Raw genomic sequence first — 5,399 nt, forward strand, 5'->3', positions numbered from 1 at the left:
GTCAATAACAAAATTTCATCTCAATACTTTGTTATATACCCTTTGTTGGCAATGACAGAGGTCAAACGTTTTCTGTAAGTCTTCACACACTGTTGCTGGTATTTTGGCCCATTCCTCCATGCAGATCTCCTCTAGAGCAGTAATGTTTCGGGGCTGTCGCTGGGACTTTCAACTCCCTCCAAAGGTTTTCGATGGGGTTGAGATCTGGAGACTGGCTAGGCCACTCCAGGACCTTGAAATGCTTCTTCTGAAGCCACTCCTTCGTTGCCAGGCGGTGTGTTTGGGATCATTGTCATGCTGAAAGACCCAGCCACGTTTCATCTTCAATGCCCTTGCTGATGGAAGGAGGTTTTCACTCAAAATCTCACGATACATGGCCCCATTCATTCTTTCGTTTACACGGATCAGTCATCCTGGTCCCTTTGCAGAAAAACAGCCCCAAAGCATGATGTTTCCACCCCCATGCTTCACAGTAGGTATGGTGTTCTTTGGATGCAACTCAGCATTCTTTCTCCTCCAAACACGACAAGTTGAGTTTTACCAAAAGTTCTATTTTGGTTTCATCTGACCATATGACATTCTCCCAATCCTCTTCTGGATCATCCAAATGCTCTCTAGCAAACTTCAGACGGGCCCGGACATGTACTGGCTTAAGCAGGGGGACACGTCTGGCACTGCAGGATTTGAGTCTCTGGCGGCGCAGTGTGTTACTGATGGTAGCCTTTGTTACTTTGGTCCCAGCTCTCTGCAGGTCATTCACTAGGTCCCCCGTGTGGTTCTGGGATTTTGCTCACAGTTCTTGTGATCATTTTGACCCCACGGGTGAGATCTTGCGTGGAGCCCCAGATCGAGGGAGATTATCAGTGGTCTTGTATGTCTTCCATTTTCTAATAATTGCTCCCACAGTTGATTTCTTCACACCAAGCTGCTTACCTATTGCAGATTCAGTCTTCCCAGCCTGGTGCAGGTCTACAATTTTGTTTTTGGTGTCCTTTGACAGCTCTTTGGTCTTGGCCATGGTGGAGTTTGGAGTTGGACTGTTTGAGGTTGTGGACAGGTGTCTTTTATACTGATAACGAGTTCAAACAGATGCCATTAATACAGGTAACGAGTGGAGGACAGAGGAGCCTCTTAAAGAAGAAGTTACAGGTCTGTGAGAGCCAGAAATCTTGCTTGTTTGTAGGTGACCAAATACTTATTTTACCGAGGAATTTACCAATTAATTCTTTAAAAATCCTACAATGTGATTTTCTGGATTTTTTTTTTTTTCATTTTGTCTCTCATAGTTGAGGTATACCTATGATGAAAATTACAGGCCTCTCTCATCTTTTTAAGTGGGAGAACTTGCACAATTGGTGGCTGACTAAATACTTTTTTGCCCCACTGTATATAAACATTTAGGCTGTTTTTTTTTGTTTTTTCTCAGCACACACAGTAGCCTAAAACATACAGTCACTAAAATGCCACACACATCATAACATCGTAACTGTATGTACTTTAATGTCGTGCAAGAATCCAGGAATATCAAAACAGGTTTTTCATTTTGAAGTTATGGGTGATGGTTTAATACAGAAAGAGAAAATGCACACCATTATTTCTGTGAATATAATATTCATAAAATATTAAATAGGCTGTAAGGTTTACCCAATTATTCTAAAAGGGAGAAATAAAATCCCTTTTCTGTGACATAGCATGACTTTTTAACAACAAGGAGTCTCTTACAATTTATTTGCAATGCAACATCATTATTGGATTCTCTGTCTAAACTGGTTTAACAGCAACAGATTGTTACTAAGACAGATTTGTCCTGTGTTAAATGGTATAAAGGAGTCTGTTTTCTTAAAACTCATTTGTATTCACCTCCTTTTGTATTATACATATATGTTAATGGAGGCATTCAAATGCAACCGCCTTTTAAATCTGCTTCTGTAGACATTTTAATTGCAAAGAATGTGTTAATGAACATATTCCATTTGCAGTTTGATCTCTGCTGTCACATCTCGCCAAGGTTAACTGGTTCAGAGATTAAATGTCGTGCAGGTTGAGGATTTCACTCCATTCTTTTTGCTCTAACGATTAAATCAATTAAGAATTATAATTAAATAATAAAAAGCCAGTTTTTGTACAGAGTGAATATAAAAAGTCTTTAATTTTCTAATCGTCCTGGTGAAGGACATAGAACAAATTTCCCAAGACGTTCATTTTATTCTTTAGTCCTGCACTTAATAGACTGTACAAGGTTTCATAATTAGAGGTGCATGTACATTTCAGGCATTTAGCAGGCTGCTATGCTCAACAGGTAGCAGTAAATGCAATTTAGTAAGTAATAACTTATAGATAACTTGTGTAATATACACATAATTTGTCTATTGTCAGTCGTGGATCAGAATGAAATGCATGGGAAAACCTGATTGATCATGGAATCACTTATAAATATAATAAAGGTGCTGCTTAAAGGTGTTTGTGGATGCCTGATGCTGCAGAGGCATATGAAGTTTCAGCAAAAAAAAAGAAAAAGAAAATGCTAGCTATGCAAATAAAAATATATTTAAATATATTAATATTTCTTTTTATTAATTTGGATAATGTGATTATACAACATATAGGTTAAAATAAGTACAACATTTAATCACATGTTTTCATACAGAATGTTTTTTGCAGAGCCAGTGTTTTTGACTGACAATCTCATTTTAGGTTGTACTGCCCTCTGCTGGGAAGATTTCTTCATTTAACCAAAGTGCCCTACCAGTGACAACCAACAGACATGAATTAATATATTCTCAGCATAGATTAATATATGTCCATCTGGATTTTATTTATTTATTTTTTAATTTTAAAATAAATTTTAAAAGAATTCACTCTATTATTGTGTGTTTGTCTGAACAAATCAGAATAAGTTATATCCAATAAAAACTTTAATTTGTGTATGTGTAAATATAAATACAACCCAAATTCCGGAAATGTTGGGGCGTTTTTCAAATTTGAATAAAATGAGAACTAAAAGACTTTCAAATCACATGAGCCAATATTTTATTCACAATAGAACATAGAGAACATAACAAATGTTTAAATGGAGAAATGTTACACTTTTATCCTCTAAATGAGCTCATTTCAAATTGGATGCCTGCCAGGGGTTTCATAAAAGTTGGCATGGGGCAACAAAGGGCTGAAAAAGCAAGAAATTTTGAAAAAGATTCAGCTGGGAGAACATCTAGAAACTGAAGAAACTTATCTTGAAAGTTAATTGACGTCAGGTCTGTAACATGATTAGCTATAGAAGGGATATCTTAGAGAGGCAGAGGCTCTCCAATCTGTGAAAAGATTCAGAGAAACCAGAGAGATCTCTGTGCGTAAGGGACAAGGCCGTAGACCTTTGTTGGATGCCCGTGGTCTTCTGGCCCTCAGACGACACTGTGTCACTCATCAGCATGATTCTGTCATTGACATTACTAAATGGGCCCAGGAATACTTCCAGAAACCACTGTCGGTAAACACAATCTGCCGTGCCATCTGCAGATGCCAACTAAAGCTCTATCATGCAAAAAGGAAGCCATATGTGAATATGGTCCAGAAGTGCCATCGTGTCCTGTGGGTCAAGGCTCATTTAAAATGGGGGAAAAGTGTTCTATGGTCAGACGAGTCCAAATTTGACATTCTTGTTGGAAATCACGGACGCTGTGTCCTCTGGGCTAAAGTGGAGGGAGACCTTCCAGCGTGTTATCAGCGTTCAGTTCAAAAGCCAGCATCTCTGATGGTATGGGGGTGCATAAGTGCATACAGTATGGGCAGCTTGCATGTTTTGGAAGGCACTATGAATGCTGAAAGGTATATAAAGGTTTTAGAGCAACATATGCTCCCCTCCAGACGACGTCTATTTCAGGGAAGGCCTTGTGTATTTCAGCAGGCAAAACCACATACTGCAGCTATTACAACAGCATGGCTTCATAGTAGAAGAGTCCTGGTGCTGAATTGGCCTGCCTACAGTCCAGATCTTTCACCTATAGAGAACATTTGGCGCACCATTAAACGAAAAAATACATCAAAGACGACCACAAACTCTTCAGCAGCTGGAAACCTATATCAGGCAAGAATGGGACCAAATTCCAACACCAAAACTCCAGAAACTCATAACCTCAATGCCCAGATGTCTTCAAACTGTTTTGAAAAGAAGAGGAGATGCTACACCATGGTAAACATGCCCCCGTCCCAACTATTTTGAGACCTGTAGCAGGCATCAAATCTGAAATGAGCTCATTTTGTGCATAAATTTATTAGATTTCTCAGTTTAAATATTTGTTATGTTATCTATGTTCTATTGTGGATAAAATATTGGCTCATGTGATTTGAAAGTCTTTTAGTTCTCATTTTATTCAAATTTAAAAAAACGTCCCAACATTTCCGGAATTCAGGTTGTATGTCAATTTAAAGATCTGTGCTATAAATTAATTTCAAATATACTGCTATTTTCATCATAATATTTATTATAAATTTTTCTCTGTGATAGCTCTCAGACTTTTAAGATTTATGGGGTTTTAAAATAACTCGAAAGAAACTCGATTATGTTGTCTAGAACACAATGACCTCTTTATATAATCTCTCTCTTCACCTTAGTATGCATTACTAGCTAACCACCCAAGTGTGTGTGTGTGTGTGTGTGTGTGCACACGTGCACACTGCAGTCTTAGTTGACAGATTGCATAACATTCATGAGATTATTTAATATGCACTTTGAGTGTTTACATAACATCTCCCCTGTCTGTGAGCTTAAGAACGGATTTGATGCTGTCTCTAATATTGATGTCACATATCTGATATTGATGATACTTATACTAATATCTTAATCCTCTCGTGTGCTGAATTTGATGCTGAATATGGATTTGGGTGTGTTTTCTATCCAAATGTTTTTTATAATCAGCATTCAGACCTTTGAAATAATTGACAGCTCACATACCAGAGGAACCCCTCCTCCAGTTGTGTCTAATACTTAATGTTATTCAAACCTTACTGAGCTGTAACTCATTAACATGAAGCTTAATTACTCCCTGTCTGCTGTCTTCCTACCTCTTAATTTTGAACATTAATTAGCAATGAGAAATAATCTCTAACATTTGATAAAAGAACAATTATACATCAGTAATAATAAATCAAACATGAAGTTACAACAAACAGAAATCTCTGTATATGTGTTCAAATCTTAATAGAAAATTCATGCTACATTAAAATGAGAACGCAGAGTGTTTGAATAAAATAACTTAAAAGACTTTTTGTTCTATGAAGCATTTATTGTTTACCCTAGGCCAAATCAGTGCATGAAAGATGGAAAATGCTCTTGATGTGTGTGAATTTCATATGACTGCTGTCTCATCTTTCAGAATTGTGATACTTAGATGGAATTTAAC

The sequence above is a fragment of the Onychostoma macrolepis genome, chromosome 19 (assembly GCF_012432095.1).
Source record: "Onychostoma macrolepis isolate SWU-2019 chromosome 19, ASM1243209v1, whole genome shotgun sequence".
NCBI lineage: Eukaryota > Metazoa > Chordata > Actinopteri > Cypriniformes > Cyprinidae > Onychostoma > Onychostoma macrolepis.